The sequence below is a fragment of the Heloderma suspectum genome, chromosome 2 (assembly GCF_057233095.1).
Source record: "Heloderma suspectum isolate Gila_16-S chromosome 2, 16-S_ref, whole genome shotgun sequence".
NCBI classification, from domain to species: domain Eukaryota; kingdom Metazoa; phylum Chordata; class Lepidosauria; order Squamata; family Helodermatidae; genus Heloderma; species Heloderma suspectum.
In genome coordinates, this window is record NC_139459.1 from 346,785,621 (window position 1) to 346,807,918 (window position 22,298).

The window sequence follows — 22,298 nt, forward strand, 5'->3', positions numbered from 1 at the left end:
GTAGGTCGTATCGTCCCACTAATGATGCGCATTGACTCATGCAGTTGTGTATCGATCTTTCTCGTGTGCGGACTATTAAGCCACACTGGGGCACAGTACTCTGCTGCTGAGTAAACCAGACTGAGTGTGGCCGTTCTCAGCATATCTGCTGTCGAGCCCCAGCTAGTGCCGCATGATTTGTGTAGAATGTTATTTCTACTTCTCAGTTTGGCAGCAGTCTTCATCAGGTGTTCCGTATAAGAAAGTGTCCTGTCCAGTGTGACCCCAAGATATCTGGGATGCATGTTATGATTGAGCCGGTTTCCCTTAAATTGAACGCTGAGCAATCAGCCTGTTGATCTATGACAAAGGAGGGAACTGCTTCCTAGGTCAGTCTCTTTCAACCCGGGCGTCAGACCACATGCCACAGGTCACAGCCTTGCGGGGCTCGCCATGGCAGTGTTTCCTTTCCGGGCACACAAACACAGTCAATCACACGCATGCTCGGAAGCCAAAAACTAGGCAACAGAAACAGTCAGCCTTAAAATCCAAACATGTATAATGCAACCATTTCCCAAAGAATATATTTTCAAAGGGGAAATGACTCTTACCGCCCACAGTAGCCCACTCTGCACTCGGGGTGTGAAGCACCAGGAGATATTACAGTTAGGATCTCTGACCTCTTGAAGACATGTGCAGTGACTGGCGTTCAGAAACCCCGCTCGCCGGCAAGCCCCCCGGGAGTGCCAGCCATCCCACGCCGACACCAAATTGTCGGGTTCTCCACTCAATAAGGAATGAGGCTGGAGGTCAAGGTTGAGTAGGGACGTTGGAGAATTCCGCCACGGATCTCAGTGAGGCCGAATGCCAGTGCATTCGGCCCCCCGATATCTGTGGCGGAATGAAGCCCCCCACCCCCCCACCCCGCGAAAGGCGCGCAAAATGAAGCACCTACCTGGTGCTGTTCATGCTGCTTTGCAAATGGCGGCCACGTCGCTTCTTCATTATTGCCGTGATAAGCTATGTAAATATTTACGTAGCCTATCACGGCAAAAAAACAGGAATGCAAATGGTGGCCGCCGTAGCTGCCGCCATTTGCGTTCCCTTTTTTTTGCTGTGATAGGCTACATAAATATTTATGTAGCCTATCATGGTGAAAGACAGGGGTGCAAATGGCGGCGGCTATAGTGGCCGCTATTTGTGTCCCTGCGCAGCCCAGTGGCCAGATGTCCAGCTGCGGGCAGCCCTGGCTGGTGGCTCCACAGAGTCGCTGCAGAGTGGAGCCAGCCGGGGAGAATTTTGGTGGGAGGGACGGAGCGCCTTTCCCCCACAGCGGATTTCCCTGGACGAAACCAGGTAAGTGTTTCGTACTTCCCTAAGGTTGAGTTAACACAGATCCTTTATTCATGGCTGCCAACAAAGGGGAAACAACAACCTTCTTCTAACAAACATACGCTTATATACTTTAGGTTCATATAATCAAACTGTAGCCCAATGGCCAATCACAGTACATCATACTATTAGCATATATCATTACTCAAGATTTTCTTTATCATATGACAACTTCCAGATTAGTACAGACTTTGCAACATTTACAAAAACTATTGGTTAGCAAGCAGAAACTGCAAGAACAGTAATTTTTATCAGTGAAGTGAAGACAGGAAACATCTGGCATCTAACTCAACTTTCTGAGCTAACTTTACTTAAACTCCTTTCTTGAAGCTCCTTAAGACCTGGAAACTTTGACCCTTGATTTAGGTTAAATTGTGAATGAGGCCGAAATGCCTTTAGGATAATCAAATCCTGTTAATAATATATGGAGGAAGCAAAATTCCTCTCACTCTCAACTTTATTTGTTTATTTATTTCTATACTGCCCAATAGCTGAAGCTCTCTGGGTGGTTCACAAAAAATAAAACCACAAGGTACAGCATAAAACAATATAAAGTATGAGAGCTTAAAACTACAATATAAAAGTACAACAAGAAGAAAACCTGTCAGCAATGCAGAGATTTAAAATACAGATTTAAAACAGCAGAGCTAAAAGACTAAAATGCCAAAATGTGGGAAAATAAAAAAGGTCTTCACCTGGCACTGAAAGGCAGGTAGGCACCAGGAGAATCTCTCTAGGGAGCTCATTCCACAGCTGGGGTGCCACAGGAGTGAAGGCCTTCTTCCTGACAGCCACCTGCCTCACTTCCTTTGGCAGGGGCTCCCGGGGAAGGACCCGTGAAGATGATCTTAGGGTCTGGGTAGGTACATATGGGAGGAGGTGATCCTTCAGATAACCTGGCCCCAAGCCATTTAGGGCTTTGAAAGTTAATACAATTTAGATAATAGGGCTGACTGGTCACAATGTGGAGGTCCATGTGGTACCTTACAGATGCAGTAGGAGGTGAGGCAACCACGGCTTCTTCCGGATAATAAGGGGGGGGGCAGTGTTTGAAAAGACACAGGCAGCTGCCTCTTCTCCACTGCCCCAGGGAACGTAAAGCTGTCCACATGCTGTCCAGGTCACAATGTATGTGCCTTGTTGGTCCAGGCTCTAGGGCAGGGGGGGCAGGCAAGCTGATGCCCTCCCGATGTTTTGGACTACAACTCCCTTCAGCCCCACCTATCATGGAAAACGGTAAGGGATTATGGGAATTGTACATAAAAACTTCTGGAGGGCACCATCTTGCCTACCCCCTGCTCTAGGGCTATATCTTTTTGCTTTCCAGGTGAAAGATCTAGGGTTCGATTTCCAGCCAATGTTATTAGCCAGAGAAAAAAGGGGACACACCTTTTGGGGAAGGCTCAGAGCTCAGTGGTAGAGCACAAGCTTTGCATGCAAAAGTTCAATTCTCCCCCCCCCCCCTTAAAGGATCAGGTAGTATGCCACCAGTCAGAACAAACCAGGTTCCCCCAATCAGGTGCTCTCTGGATGTGTTGGATCACAACTCCCATAATCATCCAGCCATGTCGGGTGGGGAAGATAGCAATTGTAATCCAACACATCTGGAGGGCACCAGGTTGGGTAAGGCTACAGTACTGGGCTAGATGGAGTCTGAGTTGCTACAAGATTGATTCCTATGTTTGCTATGATCAGCTTTTATTCAGAAAGAGGCCATCGCATTTCCCTTGGAAGGATCTGAGAATGGTGGCATCAAACCCATTTTACACCACTCACAACTTTCCAGTGGAATTTTTTAAAAAAAAGTTTGTATTTTTTTAATTTTATTTACAATGGCAAACAAACAAATGAACATGTCAAATTTAAATCCAGTTGTGGACAGACAATGGGATTTCAAACGGAGTTTTGCAAAACCACGGGAGACTCCACCAATTTTAACTCGCAGCTTTGGAGCTCATCACGTTCATATCTCAGCTGGATTCTTTTCGTCATCATTATGTAACCCAAAGACCAAGTTGTCACAATTGTTCTCCTTGATGCAACTGCAGGAATGTCTCTACTGAGGGTGCCTGTCCTCTGAATGCCTTTTGTTCTCGTTTGGGGAGCGTGGCCTATCCCTTTGCAAGGAATGGGATGTTTTTACAACAGCTTAACTGATGACTCGCTGGGGTTCTCCGCCCACCTGCTGACAAGTGCTCATGGGAATGAAAGCATTTTGGGCTGTTCCTGGAACAAGAATGAGAAATATCCTCAATGTAAACTCTTTGGCTAATCCACTTCAAGAAGAGAACTGCAGGCAGATCGAGACTGAGTGGACAAAAACATGGTTAGAGCAGTGAAGCTACTTTGGAATGGCCCCCACAGCGTTCAATCTATACATACCTTTTCTCTCTTGAACCATTTCCGGAAGGGTGGCCACTTTTGGACTGTTGCAGTAAAATTGACAGAGTCCAGTAGCACTTTAAAGACTAACATATTTATTATGGCATAAGCTTTCTGAGCATGAGCCACAACAAAATCTCTTAGTCTTTAAGGACTCAGTTCTATTGTTTCCGCCCTTGATGATCTTAAGGCTCCGAAACTGGAGACATACGAGCATCCAATGTAAAGCGGAAAGTGCAGTGGAGGCGATCTTCGCCTCCCTGTCCTCTTGCTCTGCATTTTCGCTAGATGGGCTTTATTTGCCTGTCTAGCAACAGTGCTTCAGAGGGGGAGGGAAGGAGGCTGGGGAGGCCTCAGGATAGCTCATATCCTGGCCTCTCCAGTGTCCTCCCTGCCCTGCCCACTGAAACACCCTCCCCCCCTCTGAGGTTGAGTTCCTGACTTTGGAGAGGCAGCTAGCATGGTTCTTTCTATGCTGGCTGTGAGTGGAAGGGGTGTGTGTCAGAGTGTGGATTCCCCCCTCTGAGGTCAGAGTGCTGTCTCCAACCTCAGCCTTGGGAACCCAATGTATTTTATGGTCCCTCAGACACTGTCTAGGGAGCATAGGATTTCTCCCTAAGGTGCCCTAGAATGCTTTCTTGTTTTTCCTCCCTAGAGCCCTGAAAAAGAAATGGGTTCTGCAAGTTTACTACAGAAGTAAGCTGTGCACAGCACTGATTGTCTGATGCCCATGCTATCATCAATACCCCCTGCTGTCATCAAGAGCCCCTGCACCCTTCTCTGGAGCTGGGTTTCCCTTTAGAAAAAGGGTTAATGGATAAATGGATAAACTACACATACATGGGGTGCTTTTAAAAATAAAACGGTGAATGACATGCCTGACACAAAAGGGAGGGGTAAGATTGACAACTCAGCCAGCATTCCATTTGCTGGTATGCACATTTGTCATTTCAGAGGATACGTCAGAAGAACATATGACAAGCCCTGCAGGATCAGACCAAATGCCTCTCTAGTCCAGCATGCTGTTTCCCCCAGTGGCCATCCAGATGCCCTGAGAAGACCACAAGGAAGATGTGACAGCAAGAACTCTCTCCTGCTGTTGCTTCCTGGCAACTGGAATTCAGAGGCACCCTGCATCTGATCCTCGTATAGCTATGGACAATGGTACATAGGAAGTTGCCTTATAGCAAGTCAGACCCTAGGCCCATCTAGCTCAGTATTGCCTCTGCCCTGATTGGCTTTCTACTAGGGTTCCAGACAGGAGTCTTTCCCAGTCCTGCTTGGAGATGCTGAGGATTGAACATGGAAGCATTTGCATGCAAAGCATGTGCTCTGTCATGGAGCTGTAGGCTCTCCCTTAAATGCACCCTGTCCATACTCAATGCCATTACTGTACAGCTGTGTACTGAGTGGAAATGCTGCAGTAAAGCTGGATGTACTGATGATTTCCCAAGGATCCCCTTCTTGGGATTTTGTGGGGCAGTGATGCCAGGAACCTGGGGAATTAGCTCAAATGGTAGAGTGCTCGCTTAGCATGCAAGAGGTAGCGGGATCGATGCCCGCATTCTCCAGACAAACTTCTCTTCCTTTTGCTGGGAATTCAATAACGTTTTCTCAGGTCACTTTCTGCATGGCATCTTGGGTCTCTCTTCTCAGGATATTGTGGGGCAGTGATGTCAGCAGGCAGGTGGGGAATTAGCTCAAGTGGTAGAGCGCTCGCTTAGCATGCGAGAGGTAGCGGGATCGATGCCCGCATTCTCCAGACGAACTTCTCTTTCTTTTGCTGTGCAGACTGCAAAGTCTCCTTGGGTCACTTTCGGCACAGCATCTTGGGTTTGTGTCCTTGGGATATTGTGGGAGCATTGCTGCCAAGCAGGTGTGGAATTAGCTCAAATTAGTTCACTTTGCATGTGAGAGGTAGCAGGATTGGTGCCAATATCCTGCAACAGACTGTCCTTTTCCCACGTGTACAGCAAAGCCTCATCTTGTCACTTTCCATGTGACATCTCAGGTCTGTGCCCCTCGATTTGTGGATTAGAATCATAGACCAGTAGGGTTGGGAGGGGCCTACAAGGCCATTGAGTCCAACCCCCGGATCAATGCAGAACTCCAAGTCAGAGCATCCCCGACAGATGGCTGTCCAGCTTCATCTTGAATGCCTCCAGTGTGGGAGAGTCCACCACCTCCCTTGGGAATTGGTTCCATTGTTGTATTGCTCTAACAGTCAGGATGTTTTTCCTGATGTTCAGCCGGAATCTGGCTTCCTGTAACTTGAGCCCATTATTCCGTGTCCTGCATTCTGGGATGATCGAGAAGAATTCCTGGCCTTCCTGTCCGTGACAACCTTTCAGGTACTTGAAGACCACTGTCATATCTCCCCTCAGTCTTCTCTTCTCAAGGCTAAACATGCCCAGTTCTTTCAGTCTCTCTTCATAGGGCTTTGTTTCCAGTCCCCTGATCATCTTTGTTGCCCTCTTCTGAACCCTCACCAGTTTGTCTGCATCCTTCTTAAAATGTGGTGCCCAGAACTGGACACATTACTCCAGATGAGGCCTAACCAGTGCCGAGTAGAGGGGAACTAGTACTTCACAGGATTTGGATGTTATGCTTCTATGAATGCAGCCCAAAATAGCATTTGCCTTTTTTGCAGCCACATCAAATTGTTGGCTCATATTCAGCTTGTGATCTACCACAATGCCAAGATCCTTCTCGCTTGTAGTGTTGTTGAGCCACGTATCCCCCATCTTGTAACTGTGCATTTGATTTCTTTTTCCTAGGTGCAGAACTTGGCATTTATCCCTATTAAATGTCATTCTGTTGTTTTCAGCCCAGTGCTCCAGTCTATCAAGATCACTTTGTTGTTTCTGCCTTCCAAAGTATTAGCTATCCCGCCCAATTTTGTGTCATCTGCAGATTTGACCAGCATTCCCTGCACCTCCTCCTCCAAGTCATTCATAAAAATGTTGAAGAGCACTGGGCCCAGGACTGAGCCCTGCAGTACCCCACTCATTACCTCTCCCCAGTTTGAGAAGGTCCCATTGATAAGCACTCTTTGAGTCCGATTTTGTAGCCAACTGTGGATCCACCAGATCTTTGTTTCATCTAGCCCACTTTGAGCTAGTTTGCTTGTCTCTGTTCCCCCCTATCCCCCCACGCCCAATTTCTCCATGGTGGTTTGGTTTTTTTGTGCTCCTTTGCTAGCGTCACCTGTTTTGAGCCAGCCAAAAGGGGACAATGTGTGTGCGTGTGTGTGTGTGTGTGTATATATATATATATATTTGAATGAATGAAAGAAAGAAAGAAAGAAAGAAAGACTAACAACAGAGTATTTAAAAAAATCTTTTTTGAGCTAAATGTTTCAGCTTCCACCCTTGTCAGTATCTGTGCTGTTAAATGGATACCAGCAGGAATGCCTGGAGATGAAAATTCCTTAGGAGAAAAAACAGAGGGATGACTCATAGAATGCTTACGAATTGTCCTCCAGATTAAGGATGTTTGGACTAAGAGGTTTGAGTCTGTAGATCCAGAAGTTTTCTCTTTTGTCAAGCATGTCAGTGTCTTTTGTTTGTTCTATTCGAAGCAACTGTAAATCCAAGAGACTATGTGCAGGTGAGTTGAAATGTCTTGCAACAGGCTGCTCCAGTTTTTTTGGAAAGAATCGCAGATTTGTGGTTATGGAATATTGTTCTTAGGTCTGCTAATAACATGCACATGCGCACACACACACACACACCACACACAAGTCAAGAGGAGAAATAATGGGTTTCTCTATATGAGGCTTTTATCTTGGGTTTGAGATTGGTTACTTATGGAAGTTTGCAGAACCTTTACGTGACATTGTCAACCTCCAGTGCCTCTCCTGCCGTTTCTGACCATTAATTATCCCATTTTTAAAAACAGATTGGGGATAATGAGCTATTTAAATATCATGAGTTGAATTTCTCCATGTAAATAGGAAGTTGCACTATACCAGCAGCTATACCACAGTTCCATCTAGTGGCTGTATAATGAAACATATAGAACTTGCAGATGAAGGAAATCCCCAGGGAAAAAAGGGGAGAAGTGTTTTTAAAAGGCTGATCTTAATCCCACAAAGAATTTGGAAGCAGAAGCCCAGGTAAAGTTGCAGGATAAGAAGCCTCTCTGTAGAGAAGCCCAGCATCACACACGTCAGGATACATTATCCTTTCCTCTTGCATCTTCTTAGATTGAGGTGCTCTGGGAACACATTAAAAATTAAGTTTGAGTCAAATTTTTAGAGTATCTTGTCCCAAGTTCAGTTGCTGGCATCTCCAGTAAAAATAAAAGACCAGGGAACAGGTGATGGAAAGACTCTTGCCCAACATCTTGAAGAGCTACTGGTAGTCAGAAGAGATGGGCCTACCCCTTGTGTCCTTCAGGTATGTAGAACCAGTTGGGGATGATGTGAGGTGTAGTCCAATACATCTGGAGGGCACCAGATTGGGGAAGGCTGTGGAAGACATGAGGCTTAGATGGACAAATACTTTGACCTAGTATAAGGCAGCTCTTCCTGTTTAAGTTATGAGAACACTGGAATCACATAACAATCAAACAGCAACAGGCAGATGAAAAATACATCATCCATCAAAACAGTAGTATCTTGAACAGGTGCCTGAAGGATAGCAATGTAGGTACCTAATGAATATGCTTTGGATGTGCCTTCCAGAGTCTGGGTGCCATCACGTAGAAGGCTCTGTGCCTGTTACTACTTCCCACTTTATCATTGAAGATAGGGGGAACCAGGAGCAAAGTCTTAGCAGAAGATTTTAACAGAGTGGCTGGGTGACCAGCCAGATGGGCGATTAATAAATTTAATAATAATAATAATAATAATAATAATAATAATAATAAAAAATAACACATGGACAGGCCAGGATCACATGGGAGCAGGCAGTCATTCAGGCAGCCTGGTCCCAGAATGCTTTTTCTGTCTTTTTCTGTCTTTCTTTGTTACATTAATATTCTGGTTTTCCTCCAAGGAGCCCAAGTGACTGGCCCAAAGTCATCCAGTGAGCCTCATGGCCGAATGGAGACTCGAACCCATGTCTCCTGAATCCCAGTAACACTCTTCTGATGTTTCAGGTTTCTATTACTAGGATGAGGCAGGGCAGGTTGCAAGCACCACAGAGGAAAGCAAATCAATATTTAGCAATATTAACTTAAGAAAGTTTGGTGAATAATAACATTAAGAAAACAATTAATAGAACTATGAACCAAATATGTTCAACTCTGACTGCAAGCCACAGTTCGCTGTGAAGAGCAGTGTTATCGTTGCTGGACCAACAACAGTTGCTTATCCCAGTTCTCTAGCCCTTGGTTGTCTGTCCCTGTGTGGAGGTGCCCTCTTCGTCGAGCTGCAGACTGCCTCCTTCTCCTTCTCCACCACGCTGCTGGTTTCTCTGCCCTTTCTTTCCTTTTCTCCTTCTTCACTCTCTTTCTGCCCCTTCTTCCTCTGGGCCACCAACCACCTTCTCTCTCCAACTGGCATTTTACTCTCCCCTCCCTCCATTCCACACCCTTCCCAATTCACACAGCCCATATGTCAAGGCCCGTAGAGACAGGCATTATGCTCTGACCACTACACCACACTGGCTCTCCCACCACACTGGCTTTCTTTAACATTTAGGCTTTAAAGGTCAAGACCAGCACCTTTAATATTATCTGACTGGCTTGTGGTCTGTAGCCAACCAGAAAAAGGCCCAAGTGATTCATATACAGCAGAGAAAAAGGGAGGAAAGAAACCTGATTCCTTGCCGGATAATTTTGATAGCCAGCTAATTTTGATTTCCAGAAACTGGATCCTCTGCCCAGGGAAATTTGGCAGGGGTGGAGGGAGGGAGAAGAGACAGGGGACAGAGCATTTGGAGGAATGTAGTGGTTAGTCCTACCTAAGAGACAGGGAAGGCTAAATGGCTAGTGGCTTTCAATGAGAAATTCTCTCTCTCTCTCTCTCATCTCTATCTATCTATCTTATCTATCTATCTATCTATCTATCTATCTATCTAATCTATCTATCTGATTATTTAGGCTGCCTTTAAGGGTGGGACCTTTTTATCTGACCTCTTGTGGTGACAAAGGAGATGTGCAAGTCATTGATTTAACCAAGGGAAAGGACAGGAAGGAAGGTATTCTCCACAATGAGGTCTGGTAACTTACTTATGACTTATTCTGAGATTTATCACAGTAAATAGAACTGGGAGGGTATATCCCATTCCACCTCTCCCCCCCCCCCCCGGAATAATTCCTATGTGAAAACAAGGGTCCAGAAAATACACACTCAGCTTGTTACTTTGTTGATATGCCAAAGCACTGGAAAGGATAAAGGAAGTGGGGAAGGAAAATATGAACTGAAGAGCCAAAAGGGTATTGATTTTTTTAAAAAATAAATACAAGGGAGGGAAATGCTGTATATGCAAGAGGACATTGTAATAAAACCTGTTTCTCCAGGAGTGCTAGAGGCTGCAGTTCCCTGGGAGCCCACAGTTAATTCCTTAGGAACACAGGAAGCCGCCTTATACTGAGTCAAACCATTGGTCCATCAAGCCCAGTACTGAGCAGCTCTCAGGGTTTCAACAGGGGCTCTTTCCCACCCTCCCTGGACATGCCGGGGATTGAACTTGGGATGTACTGCATGCAAAGCACATGATCTACCACTAAGTTACAGCTCTTCCCCCCCCCTCTCTCTCACACACACTCTCTCACACACACACACTGATGCGACTAAACCAGAGTCTCCATTTGCGTGTGAACATTTTCCATGATAGCCTGAGAGGCAACCTTACTCATGGAGCAGGGTGAAGCGGCCTGGCTGAGGCAGTGGAGTTTGGCTGCCAGTAAGAAGGAAGAGTTCTGGGCCTGCCCAAGCCAGGCAATGGACAAGACGGCAACCCCACCCGTTGTATGCACAGAAGCTAACTGGATGGGCAGTTGGATCTTTCCTCAACACTGGCAATGGGAAAGCATCCTATGCCATATGCGAGGCTGTTGTCTAGTTTAGGGGGCCCAGCTCAGGCAGTGTGGCATATATAGCTCTGCCTTCCAACAGAGGGAAATGCCTGGGGGCATAGGGGGAACACTCAAGGGGCTGCCGTTTTGCCCCCCAGCATCTACCACCTGAGGTGGTCTCTTCACTCTGCCTAATATTAGGGCTGGGCCTGGAATTGTGGGAGGCAAAATGAATTGTGGGAGGCAAAATGATCTGATCAATGCTGGGGTACAATTCAGCAGGATATTCTCCTGCACAAGTCCCACTGAAACTTCAACGGTAGAAAAGCACAAGTGTTCCCATTCACTTGACTGGTGCTTGCACAGGGGACCGTCCTTCTCGATTGTGCCCCTTGTTCCTTGGTGAGTATGGAGGGTCCCATTTGGATTTGTCATGTCAAGAACCAAAACGTGTGATAGAGCACTTCTTGCGAGAGTCTGAACAAGGGGTATAATCCAGCAACTTTTAAACAATGCCTTTGTTTCCAGGGAGAGTCGAGCACCTCTCTCCCATTTACTCATTTGTTTAAGTTGCCAGGAGGAAACATCTGAAGATAAGGTGTAGGCACCTCGATCACAGTCCTGGTCAAAGAGGATAGTTGCATAATGCAGTGGATCCTCCAGGTCTCTTGTCAAGGGGAATGAAGCAGAGGGTCATAGAGGAGAGTAAACTACAGCCTTCTTGGGTGTCTTCTGCTCACTCACATGCCCAAGGATGGTCTGGCATACTCAGGAGGAGGGAAAGGTGCAAGTTTTCCATTACATCTGTCAGTTTTGCAACATGTTGTAACTTGTAACATAAACCTCCCCCATGGTCTTTCTAGTGGTGTTACATTCTTGTGGACTACTGAAATGGTTGATGCATCCATATTCCAGTCTAATGAAGTGTCCATTTGCTAAGGGAAAGGCAGCAGTGTGAGCGTTAGGAGCTCTATAGAGTGATCTCACGGAAACTCACAGAGGCTCTGGGTTGGTAGATGAAGCAACTGCTGTGTAAGCGCCCAGAGATTCAAGCCAAGGACTCTGGCAGCCAGACTCAGACTCAGGGGCCAGGGGGACTCCCAAGCCTAATGGATGTTTAACCAAACCCTGAGTTCGATGGGTCCTGCGCCCAAGACAGCATGCTTAGGATGGCAGCCTCATTCTCTGCAGCATTGGGCAGCTTGCCAGTAGAGGGAACTCGTGGCCTGCACTGCTGTGTGGGAGCACCTGAGACGTGGACCTGGAAGGAGCCTGGGCTCTTGTTGGTATCCGACTGCAGCAGCAAAGGGACACTCCCACAAATCCCCTAGTCACTTTGGGTGGTGGATCAAGCCCACTCAAACCTTCCTTATTGTGTGTGCCTGCCTGGAGCTCACCTGCTTCATAGACTGATCTTGTGAAACAGCTCCCGGATGTTGCTGTGCATGTGAGTCCCAGATGGAGACAGAGTGAAGGTTCTTCTACTACACAAAAATAGCACAGGAGTCCCTGGGTTATGAGATAGATAGATAGATAGATAGATAGATAGAGAAAAGCAGACTGAATGGAATAGCCACTCTTCAATAAAAATGCCACTTTCCTCCTCCTTTTTTAAAAAGAGCTTCAAGTGTGAGATTTCATATTCAAATGTGCATTTTCCATATGACATTTTGCAGTTAGAATTTTTAATCATTTGATTGTTTCACTTTTAGCTGGGAGCATTTAAATTTTTAAAAAACATTTTGATACTGCCTTTTTTACACACACACACACACACACACACACACATCGGGGTGGGTAATATTTTTCGTCCAAAGGCCAGATTGCCAGCCCGTGGATTCTGGGTGGCTTGTTAACCATGGTAACAAGCCACCCTGCTCAGATTTGCACAAGACGATAAGCTGCAGTGACTGCCCACCACAGCTTGAATATTCACAACAGTGGCTGGCATGTGCCTCAAGCCACCATGGCTTGTTTAAGCCACACTGCTGGTTACGCATCGTGTGAACCAGCCCTCTGTCTTATCTCGCTTCCAAAGCTCATTGTCTCCCAAATACAACAGTATCCCTCTTAGGCCATGTTTGTCTCATTTCATCCAGCCACTCCAATAGATACATACGTTTATTATAACCTGATCCTGTCCGCATTTATTCAGAAATAAATCCCACTGTGTTCAGTAGAGTTATTATTGTTGTTTAGTTAACCAGTGATACCTTCCCTTCCCTTTTAAAAAAAATATTTAAAGTTTACTTACTTTTTAGTAGTCCACATCTAAGATGCAGAAGAATATTTTTAAGAGTGATAAAAAAGAGAGAACTGGAATCTTGTCCGCGATTACTCTTATTTCCTTAGGTGAGGGCAACTAACTGAGGATCTTGACCGTATGGGATGGCGCCACCAGCCCCCACTCTACTCTGCATATATCCACTGACCTCCTACACTCTTACCAGTGGTGGAGAAAAGCAGAACAGAAAAGCCAAAGAGAAGAATCTGATTCATTCTGTAGTCACACTGGTGAGTGAGACTGAAATAGACTGCAGAGTACCTCACAGCTCTGGAATTGTTCAGGTATATCTAGTCAGATGCGTGCTTCCAATTTATTCTCTCGAAGACCCCAGGAATAGCCAATGGGGGTGAAGGATGTAAGTGTGGCAATGCCTTCTTACAGGAAGATACATATAGATGTGTAAATGTGGTGTTTCTAATTAGTATGCCAGGATTTGGTAACATTCTGGGAATAGGGTGATAATTATGATAATTGCAGCTTTTCTCACCAACAGAATGAAAGGGCAAAACACCCATCATAGGCTAATAATCCTTTCTAGTAATAGGGTGCTAATATTGCATGATAGCATGTTAGACAGGTATAGTTTGTAGACAACAGCGATACTTCCAAATGAAACTTTTATCCTGCCAGCACCCTGCCTCATTCACAGAACTTTATGGGTGTGTGTGTGTTCAGACAATGTCATTTTCCATTTATAATCCTCCTGGGTTTTCACACTGCTTTTTCCATCTTTTTTCTTATCAAAACAGCTTTTGAGGAGGGAAAGACAGACAGAACAGCGGCACAACACCTTTTTGTATGTGTTGTTCATGTTTTATTGAAAGGTTTTTTGATTGAATACATAAGCCGGGAGTTCATTGCACTGAGCGAACCCACACAGCTTCTGTCCCGCAGGCAGATAGTCATACTTAAGACACTTCATGGAATACACTCAATAGCCCCCATATCCTTGCTGGCTTTCTACCTGGAGAGCTGGTTTTGTTGGTAATGTTATCAGTGGGTTTGTTTACCTGCAAAATTAGGAGAGCATTCCTATTATGAGACCATAGGATGGCTCGTAAAACCCCTCTGAGATCAGAGACAGTGCTCTGACCTCGGAAGGTGTAGTCGGAGATCTGACCCCAGACCCCTCCCCCTTGCAGCCAGTGTGGAACGAACCGTGCTGGCTGCCTCTCTGAGGTCAGAAAAGTGACCTTATTGCCTCAGGAAAGGGGCGTTCTGGTGGGGGGGGAGGGGAGGAGACCAGAGAGGTCAGGATATGAGTTATCCTGAGCATCCAACAGCCTCCTTCCCTCACCCTCTCACCCCTCACTAGATGGGCTTAAAAGCTTCTGTAATGAAAACAGAGGAGATCGGAGGATGGGGAGGCGAAGATCACCTCTGCCCTTCCTCCCAGCCTGCTGGCTTCAGCCCACCAGGGCACAGGAAATGCAGAAGCCTCCATGTTTGGGGGCTTCCAAGTGGTGAAGGTGCAGTTGATGGGATTACGCCCTCAGTTATTCATCAGCAGCCAGTGGGGAAGGGCTGACCGCCCTGGCCTCCTCCTCCTCTTGCTAAGCTCACTCAGGTGCTTGCCCAGCCATAGACATGCTTCGCTGATCATAGCAAACACTCTTTTCCAACAGCACAAGAGGCAACTCTACACATGGACATCACCAGATGGTCAATATCGAAATCAGATTGATTATGTCCTTTGCTGCCAAAGATGGAGAAGCTCTATACAGTCAGTAAAAACGAGACCTGGAGCTGACTGTGGCTCAGATCATAAGCTTCTTATTGCAAAATTTCAGCTTAAATTGAAGAACATAGGGAAAACCACTAAACCATTCAGGTATGACCTAAATCATATCCCTTATGAATATACAGTGGAGGTGACGAATAAATTTAAAGGATTAGACCGGATAGACAGAGTGCCTGAGGAACTATGGACGGAGGTCCGTAACATTGTTCAGGAGGCAGCAACTCAATCCATCCCAAAGAAAAAGAAATGCAAGAAAGCAAAGTAGCCGTCTGAGGAGGCTTTACAAGTAGCTGAGGAAAGAAGGGAAGCGAAAAGCAAGGGAGAAAGGGGAAGATATACCCAACTGAATGCAGATTTCCAGAGAATAGCAAGGAGAGACAAGAAGGCCTTCTTAAATGAACAATGCAAAGAAATCAACTAAAACAATAGAATGGGAAAGACTAGAGATCTTTTCAAGAAAATCAGAGATCTCAAGGGAACGTTTTGTGCAAAGACGAGCATGATAAAGGCCAAAGAAGGCAGGGACCTAACAGAAGCAGATGAGATTAAGAAGAGGTGGCAAGAATACACAGAAGAACTATACAGGAAAGATCTGAATGTCCCTGATAGCCATGATAGTGCAGTCACTGAACTTGAGCCGGACATCCTCGAGAGTGAAGTCAAGTGGGCCTTAGGAAGCATTACTAACAACAAAGCTAGCAGAGATGACAGTATTCCAGCTGAGCTATTTAAGATCCTAAAAGATGATGCTGTTAAAGTGCTGCACTCACTATGCCAACAAATTTGGAACACTCAACAGTGGCCACAAGACTGGAAAATGCCAGTTTACATTCCAATTCCAAAGAAGGACAATGCCAAAGAGTGTTCAAACTACCGTACAATTGCACTCATTTCACATGCCAGGAAGGTTATGCTCAAAATCCTACATGCTAGGCTTCAGCAGTATGTGAACCGAGAACTACCGGAAGTACAAGCTGGGTTTCGAAGAGGCAGAGGAACTAGAGATCAAATCGCCAACATTCGCTGGATCATGGAGAAAGCAAGAGAATTCCAGAGAAACATCTATTTCTGCCTCATTGACTATGCTAAAGCCTTTGATTGTGTGTATCACAACAAACTGTGGCAAATTCTGAAAGAGATGGGAGTACCAGACCACCTCCTGCCTCCTGAGAAACCTGTACGAGGGTCAGGAAGCAACAGTAAGAAGCAGACATGGAACAACCGATTGGTTCAAAATTGGGAAAGGAGTACGACAAGGCTGTATATTATTACCCTGCTTATTTAATTTATATGCAGGGTACATCATGAGAAATGCCGGGTTGGAAGAATCACAGGTTGGAATTAAGATTGCTGGGAGAATGATCAACAACCTCTGATATGCAGACGATACCACCCTAATGGCAGAAAGTGAAGAGGATCTAAAGAGCCTCTTGTTGAGGGTGAAAGTGGAGAGTGCAAAAGCTGGTTTGAAACTCAACATTAGAAAAACTAAGATCATGGTGTCTGGCCCCATCACTTCCTGGCATATAGAAGGGGAAGAAATGGAAGCAGTGACAGATTTTATTTTCTTGGGCTCCAAGATCACTGCAGATGGTGACTGTAGCCATGAGATTAAAAGACGCTTGCTCCTTGGGACGAAAGCTATGGCAAACCTAGACAGCATAGTAAGAAGCAGAGACATCACCTTGCTGACAAAGGTCCGTATAATCAAAGCTATGGTTTTCCCAGTAGTAATGTATGGCTGTGAGAGCTGGACTATAAGGAAGGCTGAGTGCCAAAGAATTGATGCTTTTGAACTGTGGTGCTGGAGAAGGCCCTTATCATAGAATAGTAGGGTTGGAAGGGGCCTACAAGGTCATCAAGTCCAACCCCCATGAGTCCCTTGGACTGCAAGGAGGTCAAATCAGTCAGTCCTAAAGGAAATCAACCCTGACTGCTCATTGGAAGGACAGATATTGGAGCTGAAGCTCAAATATTTTGGCCACCTAATGCGAAGAGAAAACTCCCTGGAAAAGACCCTGATGCTGGAAAGATTGAAGGCAAAAGGAGAAAGGGACGGCAGAGGATGAGATGGCTAGGTAGCATCACCGATGCAATGAATATGGACTTGAGCACACTCCGGGAGAGAGCGGAGGACAGGAAGGCCTGGCATGCTATGGTCCATGGGGTCACGAAGAGTCGGACATGACTGAACGACTGAACAACAACAACAACAACAACTTATTGTGATTATTTATATGCCACATTTCAGGCTAGAAATCCTACCAAGTAACAGAACATAAAATCACAATAAATAATATTGACACATAAAAACTCATCAGGAACTTTCCCACAGGGCAGCTGGTTGTAGTTGGCCCTGGGGAGGTTGAGGTGAGAGCCCAACTGGAACAGGAGCAGGTGTCTGGTATCATCCTCATTGCCCTCCCTCTTCCCCAGGGAATCCTTAACAGAGGGCAGTTGGTGGTAGACGGCTGTTCGTCCGTGTGTGTGTGTGTATCCAGCTGGAGCAGTGTCTCAGGTCTTCATCTGCCTCTCTCCCTCTCTCTCCTGCAAACCATTAAATATCTACATCTCTCTCTCTCTCTCTCTCTCTCTCTCTGTGTGTGTCTCTGTGTATCTATCTGACTCTCTGTGCATCTATCTATTTATCTATCCACCCATCTCCATATATAGATGTGAAACTCTAATATATATAATCAAATAATCTCTTACTCACAGCCGAAGTATTTATTTAAGAATAAATAAACAAATACAGCCATTCCAAGTGGCTTAAGGAACAAAACAAACACCAGATACCTCCCCAGTAACAAAACAGTGTGATTCAAAAAACGAATCAGGATGCAACCGCATGCACACTTAACCTGGAAGTAAGCCTATTTGAATACAGTGGGATTTACTTCTGGGTAAACATGCATAATATTGTGTGGTAAAGTGTAAAACGTTCCTGAAATACAGCCCAAACCTCAAAACACTTCTACACTGAGAATCAACTATCTCAGCCTGCTCTCCCACTCTTAAATGGAAAAGGTAAACTGATGAGTCTGGAACTTTTCCTCAGAAGACTAACGGGGAGGAGCGGTGACAGGCATTTTGATGAAGTCTGTTCTGGGAGCCTGACTTGTACGACATACGCAGATTTGACGGTACTCCCAGAAACCATTAAAGAACCAGCAATCCTATTCTAAGCAGGTAGGCATATCCCATCTTACTCTGATTAGTGTTTTGAACAAACAGCTGACATCAGAATTTGGAATCGGAATGGGAGAGCACGCAATTTCTGCAGTCACTGAGATTCTCTGAACACCACCTTGAAGCTTGGGATGGCATGCTTGATGGCACTTTCCCCCCATTTCATTCGAAAGGGAGAAGTGCACATTTTGACTGGGAAAAAATGTGCATTTTTTTAAAAAAATTGCATACCCAAGTAGTGCTTTCCCCTGATAGTGTAAAGTGAAGAAGCACATTTTTGCAAAAATCCACCCTTTTTTTAAAAGGCATGTTTTACACGAATACAAGTTCAGGAATTTGCAAACATGTTTGGAAAACATGAGCTCTTGTTCGCGTTTGAGGTTGTGAACGAGACCCGTTTGCATGATTTGTGAACTTCTCATTCATTCTTGTTCATCCCTAGTTTGGAAAACTAGTTTGGAAAATTCTTGTTCGACTTAGTTTGGAAAACAGCTCCACTTGACTTAAGGCAGGCACTTTCCTCATAGCAGTGGAGAGGTCATAGGAGAGGAAGGAAAAACAGGCGTGGGCACTGTATTTGGCCTCGTCTTCCTAGCAGACATGGATCAGGGCGTAGCTGGTCATGTGACATTCGGCCGAGCCTCAGTTCTCTTCCTTTTGCTGAGCCTAGAGGAAAGCCTCCTGGGTTTGCTTTCTCTGTGATGTCTCAGATCTGCTCCTTTCTCCAAATGTTGTCGGGTAGCCACACCAGGCAGCTGGGGAGGTAGCTGGAACAGTTAAGTGCTCACTCAGCATGCAAGAGGTAGCAAGGCAGCAAGATCAATGACCATATTCTCCAGCCAAGCCTACTCTCCTCTCCTCCTTTTGTTGTACCTATAACAAAGCTTTTTCCAGTCATTTGGTTACGACACCTTCGGCCTGTCCCCTTGCTCAGTTTCTCAGTGATGCAAGGCAGTTGCTGAAATGCTAGATCTCTCACTCAGCGTGTGAGAGGTAGCAGGATTGAGGCCTGCTTTCCTCATCTAAATGTCTACTCTCTTCCTTTTGCCATGCATAAAATGAGTGGAGGCTGGTGGCTCCAATTTCGGTGGGGCTGTGCATCCGCCCATTTAGCCAGAACTCTAAAGGAGCTATCCATGGTGATGACGCTTCTCCCCCTCCAAACAGGGGGAGCACCTTGGATAGCTCCTTTAGAGTTCTGGCTGGTTCTGACTAAAACCCAGAAAGGATTCGCAGCCCCACTGAAATCAGAGCCACCAGCCTCCACTGCATAGAACAAAGTTTCCTCAGGTCACTTTCTGCATGGCAAGGGTGGATGGATCTGTACATTTTGTTCTTGCTGAGCTTGTCGGGCTTAAGCTCATTCCATCCTGTCTCCACCTAAGTTTGGGAATTTTTTTTCTTAAAAAAATCCAAATGTTCATGTGCACTTTCCCCAAGCTGTTTCTGTGGACAGCTATGGCTTTGTTGGAAGTACTCTCTATGGATGTAATGCAGTTCTGTGTGCCCCTTTCTCTAATATATGCATGTTCTGTGCATTTCCCATTAATATGAACATTTTGGGGAGGCACATTTCCCACCCCCACCCAACAAACTGCATTGCGGAAAAGTGCTGATTTCAGTACACAACTCTGTCTCACCTCGCTTATTGGAACCGAAGGTGCAAATTCGATAAACTCGCATAAAAATCTCAACAGAATGAATTTCTCACCCATCCGTACACCTGGGGTCTGCTCCCGTCTCGAGATATTGTGAGGCGGTGCTGCCAGGTGGGGAATAATTTCAAGGGATAGAGCAACTGCTTTGCATGTGGCAGGTGGCCAGCATGGGGCTGCTTCTTCTATCAGTCAGGGAGCTTCAGAAGGCAAATATGTATGCTGTCTTGGGACTGCCTCCTTTTGGGGATTTCATGGGGGCAGCACCACAAGGCATTTGGGGAATTAGTTGAAATGGCAGAGCGCTCGCTTAGCATGCGAGAGGTAGCGGGATCGATGCCCGCATTCTCCAGCCAAGCTTCTGCGCTCTCCCTTTTGCTGTGCAGACTACAAAGCCTTTTTGAGCCACTTCCTGCTGAGCATTTTGGATCTACCCCTTTCTTGGGACTTTCTGGGGCAGTGCCACAATGCAGGTGGGGAACTGGTGCAAACGGTGGACCACTTGCTTTGCAGGTGGGACACGGCGATGGGATTGGTGCTCATATTTTCCATGGTGTCTTTTGTGGGGATGGCGGGGAATTCTGCCACGTATGCCAGTAAGGCGTGGTGGAACGGACCACTCGCCGCTGCCACCCTGTGAAGTTTGCGCCGGCCGGATCCTACCTGACACCGGCCGGGTCCAGGTCCGTCCGCTCACTCTGCTGCTGGTCTGCAGACATAAATGGGACACCATTTGCGTCCCTGCTCTTTGCCATGATAGGCTACATAAATCTTTTGGATGGAAAAAGGTTTACGTAGCCTATGCGACGGATGCGTCCGTTGGCAGCAGACGGATGTGGACGGACCCAGGTGCCGGCTCCACGGACTCGCCGTGGAGCAGAGCCAGCCAGGGAGGATTCCAAGGGGAGGAATGGATCGCTGACCCCCCCGCGGACTCAGGCGAGTGGGGTTCGTACACCTCTAGACTTTTGTGAATTTGTTGTTGTTGTTGTTGCTGTTCGGACATCCATCCCCCTTCTCAGGATGGGGAATTAGCTCCAATGGTAGAGCACTTGCTTCGCATGTGAGAGGCAACGGGATTGATGCCCGTATTCTCCCTGGTGTTTTTTTGCTTCGTGACCATGGCCGCTTTGAGCGGCCCCAAAGGCAGGAAGTACCAGGCCCTCTCCTGGCTTCAGCTGGCCAGCATGGAGCTTGAATCCATGACCTTGGCGTTATTAGCACCACACTCTCTTAGCGGCTGAGCTAGGCGACCTAGAGAAAAGGGTCTGCACTCTGCCTTCTTCCACCAATGAGCAAGCTCCACGAGGCAAAAGTGAGGCCTTGAAGCTCCAAAGCCACTTTCTGGAGGGTTTCTCCCAAAGGGATACATTCCTCCCTACCAAAGAGGTGTGATCCTTCCTTCTTCCCATCAGCAGAGGCTAGTGGTGCTGATTTCAGTGGGGCTGCGAATCCATTCTGGGTTTCAGTCAGAACCAGCCAGAACTCTAAAGGAGCTACCCAAGCTGCTGAACCCTATCCCCGAAATAGGTTCAGCACCTTGAATAGCTGATTTCAAGTTCTGGCTGGTTCTGGCTACAACCCAGAATGGATTCGCAGCCCCACCAAAATCAGAGCCACCAGCCTGCACTGCTCCCCACAGTTCCATGGGCACTTTGGGGAACTCAACCAGGGACACTGGACACCCAAGGCAAGCACCTCACCCCTAGACCAACAAGCTTGAGATAAGAAAGAAAGAGGTTGCCCGTGCCTCAGAAGGTTCTTTGGCCCAGTCTTGCTGTTCGTGGTCCTTGTCAACTAGGCTTCCGAAGGTTCAAATGCTAGGAAATTACCTAAAAAGGAAGAGGATTCGCTTTGCATGCCAGATGTGGGGCTCCTCTACATTAGAGAAAAAATGGGGAGCCCCGAGGAGCATTTTGCTTCTCTTTCCGTTGCACGCTGACGATGGGCTCTTTAGATGGTGAATGTGACCAGACATCCTTTCTCAGCAGCCCCCATATAATTGAATGAAAAATGGCGCCATTTAGGGGCTGAAAAATAGCAGTACACCATGTGGTTTATTCAAACACGATTAAAAGAGGTTTAAATTGCAACACTGTATGCCGAGGATTGTGTGGGACGGGCTCTGGATGCTGACAACATCATGTAATGGCCTGCAAATGTCTGTGAGTGGCCAGTCATGAGTGCACAATGAATGCCTTGTGTAGAAACGGCCATAGCAGGGTTGATTCCTGCATTCTCCAGCTAAGCTTCTTCTCTGTTCCTTTTTTCTGTGTGTCCCGTGCAGCATCCTCAGGCTACTTTCTGTGTGGCATGCCAGGTTTTTCTCCTCAGGATGTTTTAGACTGGGGAATTGGCTCAAATGGTAGAGCGCTTGCTTTGCATGCAAGAGGTAGTGGGATCGATGCCCACATTCTCCAACGGAGGATGCACCTTTTCCCTTTTGTCATCCATTTATGCATTATTACATTTTTGTACCACCCAATTGCCAAAGCTCACTGGGCTCTGCATACAGCAAAGCCTCCTCGTGTCATTTTCTATGAGGCATCTCAGCTCTGCACCCTTCTCTGGACCTCACAGGATTTTGCTGCCAGGCAGCTAGGGAATTTGCTGGAATTGTAGAGCACATGATTACATGCTAGAGGCACTTTGACTGGCTAAGTCCTCAATTCTCCATGGTGTTTTATTTTTGTTCTTTGGCCAGGGT

General features: G+C 46.4%; 1 non-coding gene across 1 annotated transcript; it reads left to right on the top strand.

Moving 5' to 3' along the window:
* Positions 1 to 5,442: 5,442 nt before the first annotated feature.
* On the top strand, positions 5,443 to 5,515 carry TRNAA-AGC (transfer RNA alanine (anticodon AGC)). The gene has a single exon. It is a non-coding gene; the product is annotated as a tRNA-Ala (tRNA).
* Positions 5,516 to 22,298: the final 16,783 nt, after the last annotated feature.